General features: G+C 42.2%; 1 long non-coding RNA gene across 5 annotated transcripts in view; it reads left to right on the top strand.

Annotated features, from left to right (window-relative positions):
* Positions 1-1117: 1117 nt before the first annotated feature.
* Positions 1118-13731, top strand: part of LOC307210877 — a 63530-nt gene continuing 50916 nt past the window's right edge. Inside the window, exons 1-2 of one of the 5 annotated variants that reach the window (XR_013836190.1) lie at positions 1118-1480; positions 5722-5799. This is a non-coding gene — a long non-coding RNA (uncharacterized lncRNA). Of the gene's footprint in view, positions 1481-1876; positions 2070-5721; positions 5800-13731 lie in introns of those variants that run through there. The other 4 variants (XR_013836191.1, XR_013836192.1, XR_013836193.1 and 1 more) reach the window with 4 other exon arrangements.

The raw sequence follows: 13731 nt of genomic DNA, 5'->3' as shown, positions 1-13731 counted from the left end.
GTCTGCATCTTTAAATGCAGGTGCTGTGGAAGTACTACTTGATGCAGGTGCAAAACCCAACTCCTCCCAATGGTGACATTCCTTTAAATAAAAAAGCGATCAATGTTTCATTATGCACATTGGCTAAACCTAGACACACACAGTGCTGATTTGGACTTGTAGAAATCTACAAATGTAGATGTGAGCTTGGATTGATTTCCCCAGGTTCCAGTCATTGCTTTGATGCTGGGAAGCAGTGCTTGGACAGATTATCCAAAATTTGTGAGGTTTACAAATGGAACCCCTGCAGAAGAAAAAAAAAGTATTGTTCTGTGTGAGTAAAGACATCACAGACTGTGACATCCTCCAAAAATGATGGAGACTTTTCAAAAAACCTATTCAGTGCTATAAATACATCATAAATAGAGGTCATTAAATGACAGGGAACAAGAGCTTTCCAATGTAAACAAATAAATTCTGCATTGTACTGCCCTCTCTGGCCTTATAAAACCAAGTTGAGCCGAGGAGTTGCAGTACATTGCATGACAATAGAACATAATAGAAATGATGCTGAGGGGGCGGGCTTTGTCATTGCTGTTCCAAAACTTTAAATGACACAAATGTGAAATTATAAGTCTGTCCATACTTGCCCCATGATTTACTCCCTGCTGTTATTTGATGCTGCAGAATTGCAAAAGACTGGAAAATATTATGATTTAATAGGAAAAATTTGGAGTAAATTTGGAAGAAGGAAAAGAAAAAGAAAAGAATCCTGGAATGGCGGACACTGTTACAAACTGAAAACACAGCTTGACTCTGGAACTTTCTTGTTAAGTTTATAGTTTAGTGCTAATGGGTTCGGCAAACAAACACTTGTGTTTATTGTGACAGAATGAACAGAATGTACTATGGGGACAGCATGATTCACATTTCCATAGGAGGCTTGCTGACTGAATTAAATATTGTGCCCCTCTGCTGTGGTTTGTTGAACATGCTGTGTTTGTCGACATGCTGCAGCCTTGTTCCATGAAAAGCTGATATCTGAGGTTGATAAAATATATCCTTTTATATTTTGGACACTCTGTCTGAGGTCCTCCTAGTAAATCAGCCTTGCTGTGGGTCTGTCTATTAAGTGGCTTTATTGTCTCTGGCTGCTTGTTTGATATTTATTTATACATTATCAACATTTTTATTTGTTAATTCGACTCATAAATGTTTATTTGTCCCCCACTTCCCCCCAATGGGAACCCAAAGCAGTTACTATGATACAAAAACAAATACAAAGGCAAACAATTAAAAATGCTATCTGCTGACAATCAGCCCATAAATTAAATCATAGAATCATAGAGCCCAGATTGATCTTAGTCTGGACCCCCAGGTTCTGAAATGAGGGGAAAGACAGATTGGTGGCTATGGTGACTAGGCCTTTGCTAAATTGCCACAGTGGGCCATATTCTGAAGAAGGTATGGATTTGCCGCTCTGGGCCCAGAGTATACACTGGTAAGACCCCAGGACAGGTGTGGGAAACCTTTGGTCCTCCAGATGTTGCTGAATTACAACTCCTACCAGCTCCAGCAACCACACCTGCCCTAGGTAAAGCGCTGCCAAACTTTTTGGGCCAATGGGCACATTCAGAATTGTGAGAAAGTTCCATCTGCCATGGAGGCCTGTAAAACAGGCCAGGCCACTGCAAACGAGCTGAGCAGGAAGAGCAAACATTTTCTTTTGGATTGTGGATTTTTGAGGGGATATTCACTGAGTTCACATCCGCACCATACATTAAAAGCAGTCTTATACTGTTAAGTATAGTAATTTAATTCACTGACATGGTAAATGCTTGCGTGCATTATTACCATGTGTTTAAATGTGATCAGTTGGGGTAATCGAATTCTAGAGAGTTCTCTGGTAGTTCTCATGTGATTGGCTAATGTTGGTCACATGGAAGGTGTCTAGTAAAGGAGAGACTTCGTTTTATGTGGAGCAAAATGACTGTGTTTTAGAATCCACTTGTGAATGTTGTTAAATTGGATAGATCGTTGGAGTGCTTCTTCTCTGCTTTGAAAGAAAGAGTGCAAAGCTGCAGCAGAAGGTAAAAGTGGAAATCTCTCAGGGGAGCTGCAAGGCATGGCCTAATTGAGATATTGTTGTTTGGCAGTTAGAAGAAGAGACTGTAAACCCATGCTTGGATAAGAATGTGACTGCAAATATTATGATTTAATTCATCTATAAGTTTATGCAAGTAAGGTTTTTGAATGTTAAGTCTGGATATTGGTTTAGTTTCCAAAGAAGGGTGTCAGCCATATACAGTGGTACCTCAGGTTACATATGCTTCAGGTTACATACGCTTCAGATTACGGACCCCGCTAACCCAGAAATATTACCTTGGGTTAAGAACATTGCTTCAGGATGAGAACAGAAATCGTGCTCCAGCGACATGGCAACAGCAGGAGGCCCCATCAGCTAAAGTGGTGCTTCAGGTTAAGAACAGTTTCAGGTTACGTACGGACCTCCGGAACAAATTAAGTACTTAACCCGAGGTACCACTGTACACGATTTGAGCTTCTTAGCTGTGACATTTTGCCACCCTTTCTTCAACATTTCCCACTTTAACAGGCATAGCTTAACTGTAGTTTGTTAAGCATGGAGGGAACAAACCACAGTTCCCAGGATATTTGGGGGCTGTCTAAGTGGTATGAAAGTGCTTTTATGTATGGTGTGGATGTGACCTGTGACTTTTTGTTATGTACCAGCAGGTGCACTGTTGCCTCTGGATGCCATCATGGCAGCTCCAGCCCCAGGAGCACATCCCTAAGACAAAGGGAAGCTGTTTTGGGGACAGTAAACAGAAGTAGCATGATGAACTTTCGGCCTTGTGACCAGTCATTTACCAACAGAGAACCAAATTTTGGTTGTAAACAAATGAGAAATGAAGGGAACCAATTAGCAAGCAGGAAAAGCTTTCTGGGATGTTGGGGAGCTGAGAGAGGTCTCAGACCATTCTTCTCTAGGCTCCATATTAGCATCATCTCTATTTCACACAAACAGCTTCCCCCCCGTCTTTTTTGTGTCTTTTCTCTGGAATGCACACAGTAAGAAGAAAATGTTCCTTTTGGATTGCATTCTTGATGCTTGTCAAAACTTTGCCTTGAGACAGGCTTTACTGCGTTGAGTTTTCCACATACATTTTGTACAGGTTTTTTTTAAACTTGTTTCAGGAAATTTTATTTCTACCTTAGCAAAAAAATTTCTTGTGATTTTTACAGAGAGCTAGATTTTCCCTGATGTTCATGATATGGACAGCTTTGAATAGATTTAATTTTTTTCAGATTTCTTTTCTTCTTCCTCATTACATTTTATATATTCCTGGGAGGGGTTCAGGCTGCACTATTTTATTTTGGAACATTTTTGTTTAGTGTTTCCTTGAACTAATTTTCTACTTAGATGTTCCTCAGTGGATCTTATATCCTGGACACCAAATTGTTCTCTGCTAAGGGGGGAAGTAAATGAGCATCTAACACCACAGGAGCCTGTTCCCTGAAATTCCACTCTGGAACTGGCAGCTAGTGTTCTTCTTTTTAATATGCTATAAGGTTAGGACAGCTAGGAATGTAGTTAGAGGCTAGTGGAGCTTAGGCAGGCCTGTTTAGGGTTCAGAAATTGTAGTTAATTGTAGTTAATTAATTGTTATTAATTTTAATCTTACATACCAATCCATGCACATAATAGCAAGGATTAAAACTAGATGTTTTAAAAAAGTTGATTTTTCCATGTAACCATTGTATCCTAATACCCACACATATATTGTGCTTTGATTTTTCATTTAATATTGTTTGTGGCTTATGTGTACATCTTCCACACTCTGAAATTAAATCAAAACGGCAGTGCCATCAAGTCCAGCTGTGTAGGCTCAGCATTCCCATCTGTGTCACTTCTGGGCCAAGATCTATCTGGGGGGTGGGGAGGGGTCTCAGTGAGGGCATTTTGTCCAGGACAGCCTCAAGCCTAGACATAGTCCTGCTGCAACTTAACATGCTGGCTAGCTTTAACTGAACACTAGCATCAGGGCAATGAAATAGGAAATAAGAAAATAGAAAATAAGGAAGTAATCCTTGCAGTTAACTTTCTGGCATTCATATATGCCTTTTCCTTTTGAGCAACCTAATGAAAAATATCAATGGTTTTATCTGTTTTAAGGAACGTGTGTGTGTGTAGAGCAATCCTTAAAGAACCCAGCATATCCAGAGATCTTAACAAAATTTTGTTTCAGGTAGCAAACTAGCTGCTGTGCGTTTGCTTTTGAGTGCTTCTCTCTGAGGAAGGAGGGGCATTCCTTCTGTAGCTTGAAACATGCTATCCTGTGTCACGCAAGCTGTTTGCGTTATAGATGCAAACATTCCAGTGTAAGCTAAGCTTATCTTGTGTCTTTTCCACCGAGACTTGTGGGTTTAGTTTTCTTGAGTAGTCTGCCTGAACATTGTCCAGTAAGACTTCATCTTAATTGATTAGGACTTGGAACGTACTTTCTTGGACAAATTGCATTCTGATGAATAGTGCACTCTCTCTCACAGCTGGGCTGCCAGAAAGCCAAGATATTATTTTCTGTCTAGCAACCATCCCAAAGCGACCCTTAGGTAAAGTTCAGAATCCAATTTCATTTTTTAATTCATTTAATTCAATCCCATACATTTCAACATTAAGCGACTGGAATATGATTGGCTCCAAAAGTTTTACCTTGAAAAATTTCGCTGTGATGTATTCCATCTTCACCTACAAAATGTCCTATCGTAGAAACCATTCACTATAACTACAAAGTATGATGTGGAGGCTGAGGAATGTTTCTTTCCCTTAGGTAGGGAAACCCTGCCATCCTAACTTCAAGAGAATAAACACTGGATTGTCTGAATTAATTTTATAAGATTGCGCCAAAAGCTTAAGACCAAGCAGAGGAATGATTATGTGACTTTTCTCAAATGCCTCAAAGGATACTGCTTTTCCATATTCCGTTCTCCTTTGACCTGCAGTGGGTCATGGAAAAAGTGAAGTATCAGTTGAATGCCCATATGTAGTGTTGCAGCATTCCATTCTTAATCTGACCTCAGAGCAAGGAAGGAGGACTATATTTCAAGCATACTGGTCCTAGTCCAACCAAGGTTAGCAGTGACCAGTCCTATTTCTTATTGAGGTAATAAACCAGTGTCTTGGCTGTGCCACTCCAAACTGCAGAGGAGAACTCACATGATTGAGTACCATTGCTGCACCTAGAAAATTAGATGCCAGAGCAAAAAATTGTAGGTTACCCTGACATATGTTTAGGGAGTGTGTGTGTGTGTGTGTGTGAGAGAGAGAGAGAGAGAGAGAGAGAGAGATAAGGATAAGCTTCTTCTTCAATAAGAACTTACCCCAAGGGACAAGCTTAAGCACCAGTTGCCTGTTTGTTTCCCCCATTTTTTAAAAAACTCAGCAGTCTTGATCAACTGCAAGTCAGAGACAAAGAATAAGAGAGTGTGTGTATGCTTAGGTATTTCTCCTCTAGCTAGTCATTTTGCTCCAAATAACCCAGTTCCAGCTGATTTTTGTGTCTGTGGGTAGAAGAATATGGCTACCTGGCTAAACAACTCTGCTATTGTTTACATTAGACCTGTAAAACTTGCAACTCAGTAAGCCACATCATGCAACCCACAAGCTACATATTGTGTGCTTGACAGCTCTTCCTTCTTGTTCCTTCCTTTTTGTCATTCCAGGCAGACTGCAGAAACAGATTAATTTATTGAGCCCCCTTCTGGGCTACCACGCTTGACAGGTGTACATCAATTTGTCTGGTGAGCCATCAATTAAATTATATTGAATGTAACATGTGTTTGATATTTATAAAATGTGGATGACCTGTTACTGTTGTGAACAACTTTGAACTAAGCTTTGTTACTTGAAAAGTGGCACACAAATATTAAATAAAACAAAACGGTGCTTAACATATACAGTCATTTAACTTGAGATGAAAGGAGCCTCCTGTCTTGCCAGACATTATTGACTTACTTCTTTTCTACTTATGATTCACTTTCTCCTGGCCTCATGGAAACTGCTTATACATGAGCTGCTCACACATGGCTGCGAGATCTTCCTTTGTGACCCCAAGATTCCGCTGGGGGCTGGTTGTGTGTGTCTTTCCTACAAAATTGGAATACAAAAGGAATTCCCCCTTTCCCCTTTCAATGGAGTGCTCATTCTGTGAGAAAGAGCCATGTGATTGATTCCCATGTGCAGCAGGCTGGGGGTCATCCAGGAGGTGATTGGAGATGTAGAAGCAGCAAGAAATGACATGACACTGGCTTGGGATCGAAATAGTCACAACAGTATTGATATGTAAGTCGGCTGTGGCATAGGCATTCAGTATATATCCTGAATCAGCCAACCTGGTCACTGGCTGATAACTACCTCAGTACTGATCATGGAGTTAAAGATGCAAATCAAATGGGGCAATTTCACCAGGTCGCCATTTGGGGGTGTTATATGGCCCATTAGCCCCTGTATGGGCTTTTGGACAGAACCCTACCCTTTACCAGGTACCCTGAATTTGATTCTGGATCAGGGGGCGGGGCACCCACAGCTTATACTAAGGTTCCAACTCAATACCCTTTCCCCAATAAAAGTTGTTAAAGTTGTTGTGTGCAAGGCACACCCCTCCATCCCAGACAGGGTCAATTGGTCTGCAGGCAGCTTCCTCCCTGACCCCAAAATTAGACCGATAAATTCCACAGTCTGGCCATACACATGCACTGCCTACGTACCTCCTGGCAGAGCCAACAATATACAGAGTGGGAAGGTGGGACATCTGATTCCAACTGCCACATACTTGCAGCGCAGCTGGCTTTTATGCTATGGCAGTGGACCTGAGTGAGGACTGGCTCCACCAGGTCTGTTGCCAGAGCACAACCCCCGCTTGAGGGCCATGATAGGTCCATTTGAATTTGAATTTTTTTGGCGGACAATCCCACCAGCCACTGTGACTGGCTGAGGCTGACAGTGATGTCAGCCTTTCCTACCCCACCCCCCAGCTCCCCCATGATAAGCAGTCTTTGTACAACAGAAAATAATATTTAAAGGGCACCATAAACAATCTGTAAACTGAAGTCTCTTTCATTTCAGTTGTTTTGAAGTTTGCATTTCACATTCTTTTTATTTTAAGCTTTATTGTCACTGGGGGATCCACCCAGACATACGTTAATTGCCATTTTAATTTTTATGGGGAATAAGCAAATCCACATATCAATGTGTCAAAAGAGTAAGAACAAAACAATCATGTGAGATGAACTTGTTAAGTTAACTAGACAAATTATAATGATAAGAAGAACTGCAGAGGTCAGAGAGAGTACTATAAAACAGTACATGGAAACAACTTACAGTGCAATCCTAAACATGTCTCCTCAGAATACTGTATGTAAGTTCTGTTGAATTCAGTGGCGCCTACTCACAGGTAAGTGGGGTTAAGATTGTGTCCTCAGTCATTTCCCAACTTAATTAATAGTAAAATTCTGAGATATTGTAAAGTACTAAACCACGGAATTAAAGGCCAAAACGAAAATAATTAACTGCAAGAAAATAGATCCCCTACTTAAACTTTAGATCATAGAATCATCGTAGAGTTGCAAGGGACCTTGAGAGTCATCTAACCCCCTGTAATGCAGGAATCTCAACTAGATCATACAGGACAGAAGGCTTTCCAACCTCTGCTTCATAAACTCCAAGGAAGGAGAGTCCACCACCACCTCTTGTGGGAGCTTGTTCCACTGTCTCCTTTCTGGTAATTTGAATTCAATGTTTCAGGTCCTAGCCTGTGGAGCGGGAGAAAACAATATTGCTGCATCTTCCATGGGAAAGTGCTTTAGATATTTGAATATGGTTATCATATCTACTTTCAGTCTCCTCTTTTCTAGGCTAAGCATACCTAGTTCCCTCAATTGTTCCACATAACACCCTTTATCATCTTGGTTATCCTCCTTTTCACACATTCCAGGTTGTCAATATCCTTCTTAAATTGTGATGCTCAGAACTAGACATGATCAAGGCAGAATAGAGCGGTACTATTACTTCCCTTTATGAGGGCACTGTGATGTTGATGTTCTTAAAGAAATGGGAGTGCCTGATCACCTCATCTGTCTCCTGAGAAATCTCTATGTGGGACAAGAAGCTACAGTTAGAACTGGATATGGAACAACTGATTGGTTCAAAATTGGGAAAGGAGTACGACAAGGCTGTATATTGTCTCCCTGCTTATTTAACTTATATGCAGAATTCATCATGCAAAAGGCTGGACTGGATGAATCCCAAACCGGAATTAAGATTGCCGGAAGAAATATCAACAACCTCAGATATGCAGATGACACAACCTTGTTGGCAGAAAGTGAGGAGGAATTAAAGAACCTTTTAATGAGGGTGAAAGAGGAGAGCACAAAATATGGTCTGAAGCTCAACATCAAAAAAACTAAGATGATGAACACTGGTCCCATCACCTCCTGGCAAATAGAAGGGGAAGAAATAGAGGCAGTGAGAAATTTTACTTTCTTGGGTTCTATGATCACTGCAGATGGTGACAGCAGTCACGAAACTAAAAGATGTCTGCTTCTTGGGGGAAAAGCAATGACAAACCTAGACAGCATCTTAAAAAAAGAAGAGACATCACCTTGCTGACAAAGGTCCATATAGTTAAAGCTATGGTTTTCCCAGTAGGGATGTATGGAAGTGAGAGCTGGACCATAAAGAAGGCTGATCGCCGAAGAATTGATGTTTTTGAATTATGGTGCTGGAGGAGACTCTTGAGAGTCCCATGGACTGCAAGAAGATCAAACCTATACATTCTTAAGGAAATCAGTTCTGTGTGCTCACTGGAAGGACAGATCGTGAAGCTGAGGCTCCAGTACTTTGGCCACCTCATGAGAAGAGAAGACTCCCTGGAAAAGACCCTGGTGTTGGGAAATATTGAGGGCACAAGGATAAGGGGACGACAGAGAATGAGATGGTTGGACAGTTTACTCAAAGCTACTAAAATGAGTTTGACCAAACTGCGGGGGGCAGTGGAAGACAGGAGTGCCTGGCATGCTCTAGTCCATGGGGTCATGAAGAGTCGGACACGACTAAACAACTAAACAACAACAACAAATGATGTTGATGCAGCCTAGAATAAAATTACCTCTTTTTCCCACTGTACCACACTGTTGTTAAAAAGTTCACCCTAAATGGGATAGTGTGTATAAGGATGAAATGCTGTGTCAGTGTAAAGACGGTCTTTGCCCTATCCTTCCTCACATGCTGAAGTGCAGAGAGGAAAGGAGAAAAGTCATCTAAGGATAAACGTCTGGAATGAAAGATAAGGCTGAATCTTGGAATTCTCTGGTAGTCACAAACAAGCTCTTTATTTACATTGCACATCATGCAGGATAATGCAAAACAAGTGGCTTGAGGTAATTCCAAGAGAGAAACAGACAATGGAGGGGGAAATTGAATTCTGGCTGAGAAACAGAATGATTTCAAGACATGGTCTAAGTTTCCTTTCAACATACTAATCCTTGGTGTTGACAGCCATGTGTTCTCAAAATGCATGAGTCTGAGACTGAAAAACGCAGCAGTTAGAATTAAGGTAATCAGGAGATACCCTCACAAGATCACATCTAAGGTTTTGAAAACATGCTGCTTGGAGGGGGGCGGCGGTATTTCACATCTGGTAGTCTCTGATACAATGTTCTTTGCATTCCTAAACTTCTCTTCTTACAACAACCATTCTTAAGCAATGAAAACTCATTTATGGGAGCCTTGAGCTGCCTAGTAATGTTGAGTTCAAAAGAGCGGAATGAGTGAGTTTGCTTGGCATCAGACTGGAAAGCAGCACTTCAAGGTGGGTGAATCAAATGGGTGTCAAGGAGCTTCAATGTCCCATCCATAGCCATTACACTAGAAAACAGATCCTGGAGAAAAGGGGCTGGGCAGTCTGTAGTACAGGGGTGGGAAGCTTGCTGGACTACAACTTCCATACAACTGACCTTGGCCATGCTGGCTGATCAGTGTTGGGAATTGGAGTGCAACAACATCTGGCGCCACAGGTTCCTCCTCCCTGCTCTAGTGAATGATGCAGGGTCACTTTGTTGAGCAGTCGTTTCACCTTTATTCACCACAACCTTGCCTCCACCACAGATACCTTTGTTGTGTTTGCTGGTCTCCACTAGTTTACTTCATGACTTGTGTTGGCTGTGAGACCATATATTGTCTGTGAGTCCTGGAAGACCTGATCTGTGCCTTGCAGGCCTTTCGCCGCATGGCCTGGGAGGGTGGGGCCCTGCCTGACTCCAGCTCCAAAAGCTGAGGCTACTGAACAGACTATTGGGCTGGGGTGTTGTTTGTGGGGCAGCTGTTGCTGTTGGTTTTTGCATCTTTATTATAGATCTTGTTGTGATTTATGTGGAAATTGTTGAATTTGTATTTTTATGTTTTATTTATTGTTTATGACTAATTTTGTTATGTTGTAGTTATGTATTTTTTCATGTCATAAGCAGTCTTGAGCCTGGTTTGAAATATGGGAAGGTGGGATATAAATAAAATCATATATGTATGTATGTTCTGTCAAATGGTGAAAAATGGTGCTGCTTAATTTATTTAAAGTCCGAATGTTTTAGGAAGGTAGGATATTTAGATCCCTAGTTTCTTCAAAGGGCTACATTTGCCAGAGTTCCCTGTGAAGAGAGTTAAATTGAGTTGTTAAATCACTCTGGGAAATGTAGCTTTGGGAGAGGAATGGGCGTCTCCTAACAACTATCAGCACCCTTGACATACGTCAGCTGCCAGAATTCTTTGGCAGAAACCATGACTGTTTAAAGTGGTAGCTTAGTTCTTTAGATGCATGGTGTTAATGTGGCCTCAGTCTCAGTATAGAAATCGTTCTTGGCTGGAATCTGAACCCAGTGGCAAAACAGCTGGGTGATGCTCATTCACACGGCATCAATGATCAGAAGGGGCAAGCACCTGGACTGTGGGGAGAGCAGATACTGACAGGGGCAGCTGCTGACTGGACTACCTGAATCTAGCTATTAATGCTTGGCCTAGAATGAACTCTGGAATTAGAAAGGGCACCACTTGCTACTGCTGAAATTTCAGCACATGTAAGATCATAGAATCATAGAGTTGGAAGAGACCACAAGGGCCATCGAGTCCAACCCCCTGCCAAGCAGGAAACACCATCAGAGCACTCCTGACATATGGTTGTCAAGCCTCTGCTTAAAGACCTCCAAAGAAGGAGACTCCACCACACTCCTTGGCAGCAAATTCCACTGTTGAACAGCTCTTACTGTCAGGAAGTTCTTCCTAATGTTTAGGTGGAATCTTTTTTCTTGTAGTTTGGAACCATTGCTCCGTGTCCGCTTCTCTGGAGCAGCAGAAAACAACCTTTCTCCCTCCTCTATGTGACATCCTTTTATATATTTGAACATGGCTATAATATCACCCCTTAACCTCCTCTTCTCCAGGCTAAACATGCCCAGCTCCCTTAGCCGTTCTTCATAAGGCATCGCTTCCAGGCCTTTGACCATTTTGGTTGCCCTCCTCTGGACACGTTCTAGTTTGTCAGTGTCCTTCTTGAACTGTGGTGCCCAGAACTGGACACAGTACTCCAGGTGAGGTCTGACCAGAGCAGAATACAGTGGCACTATTACTTCCCTTGATCTAGATGCAATACTCCTATTGATGCAGCCCAGAATTGCATTGGCTTTTTTAGCTGCCGCGTCACACTGTTGGCTCATGTCAAGTTTGTGGTCAACCAAGACTCCTAGATCCTTTTCACATGTACTGCTCTCAAGCCAGGTGTCACCCATCTTGTATTTGAACCTCTCATTTTTTTTGCCCAAGTGCAATACTTTACATTTCTCCCTATTAAAATTCATCTTGTTTGTTTTGGCCCAGTTCTCTAATCTGTCAAGGTCGTTTTGAAGTGTGATCCTGTCCTCTGGGGTGTTAGCCACCCCTCCCAGTTTGGTGTCATCTGCAAATTTGATCAGGATGCCCTTGAGTCCATCATCCAAGTCGTTGATAAAGATGTTGAATAAGACAGGGCCCAAGACAGAACCCTGTGGCACCCCACTAGTCACTCTTCTCCAGGATGAAGAGGAACCATTGATGAGCACCCTTTGGGTTTGGTCAGTCAGCCAGTTACAAATCCACAGAGTGGTAGCATAGTCAAGTCCGCATTTTACCAGCTTCTTTACAAGAATATCATGGGGCACCTTGTCAAATGCCTTGCTGAAATCAAGGTAGGCTACATCCACTGCGTTCCCTTCATCTACCAGGCTTGTAATTCTGTCAAAAAACGAGATCAGGTTAGTCTGACATGACTTATTTTTCAGAAATCCATGCTGACTATTGGTGATCACAGCATTCCTTTCTAGGTGCTCACAGACTGCTTGCTTAATGATCTGCTCCAGAATCTTCCCCGGTATTGATGTCAGACTGACTGGGCGGTAATTATTTGGGTCCTCTCTTTCCCCCTTTTTGAAAATAGGGACAACATTTGCCCTCCTCCAGTCTGTCGGGACTTCGCCTGTTCTCCAGGAATTCTCAAAGATGACTGCCAGTGGTTCTGAGATCACATCTGCCAGTTCTTTTAATACTCTTGGATGCAGTTCATCTGGCCCTGGAGACTTGAATACATCTAAACTAGCCAAGTATTCTTGTACTATCTCCTTAGTTATTCTGGGCTGTGTTTCCTCTGCTGAATCATTTGCTCCAAATTCTTCAGGTCGGGCATTGTTTTCTTTATCGGAGAAGACTGAGGCAAAGAAGGCATTGAGGAGTTCAGCCCTTTCTGTGTCCCCTGTTTGCATTTCACCATCTTCTCCTCTGAGTGACCCCACTGTTTCTTTGTTCTTCCTTTTGCTACGAACATACCCATAAAAGCCTTTTTTGTTGCTTTTAACCTCTCTAGCAAGCCTGAGTTCATTCTGTGCTTTAGCTTTTCTGACTTTGTGTCTACACGTGCTGGCTATTTGTTTGAATTCCTCTTTGGTGGTTTCCCCCCTTTTCCATTTTTTGTACACATCCTTTTTTAATCTTAACTCAGTTAAAAGTTCTTTAGATAGCCACCCTGGCTTCTTTAGGCACCTTCCATGTTTCCGTCTCATTGGTATTGCCTGAAGTTGTGCTTTTACTATCTCCCTCTTAACAAACTCCCAGCCATCATGAACTCCCTTTCCTTTTAGTATTACTGTCCATGGGATCTCACTCAGCACTTCCCTAAGTTTTATGAAGTCGGCTTTCTTAAAGTCAAGAAATTGAGTCCTAGTATGCTTGGCTGCTCCTTTCCGCTGTATAGTAAACTTCAGAAGAGCACGATCACTCGCGCCTAATGATCCTTCCACTTCTACCCCACTAACCAGGTCATCAACATTGGTTAGGACCAGATCTAAAATGGCTGTTCCTCTTGTTGCTTCCCCCACTTTCTGGACAACGAAGTTGTCTGATGTGGCTGGCAGCATTGCCTGGTGCCCCTCAAAGGTCCCACAACTTCATTGCAAGTCTGGTTCATGCCCAGAGGATGTGGATACTACTAGGGTCTTGGCACTGGAGGACCAAGTGCTGCTGCCTGACCTTAGCCTCTGATCCCAGGCACCGTCATGGAACATAGAAAATTGCCTTATACAAAGCCAGACCATTAGTCCATCTAGTTCAGGATTGTCATCACTGACTGGCAGCTTCTCTCCAAGGTTCTAGGCAGGGGT

Source organism: Podarcis cretensis (assembly GCF_951804945.1).
Source record: "Podarcis cretensis genome assembly, chromosome: 1".
In the NCBI taxonomy this organism is placed as follows: Eukaryota; Metazoa; Chordata; class Lepidosauria; order Squamata; family Lacertidae; genus Podarcis; species Podarcis cretensis.
The sequence above is the reverse complement of the archived record's forward strand: the minus strand, read 5'-3'. Positions and strand labels throughout refer to the sequence as shown.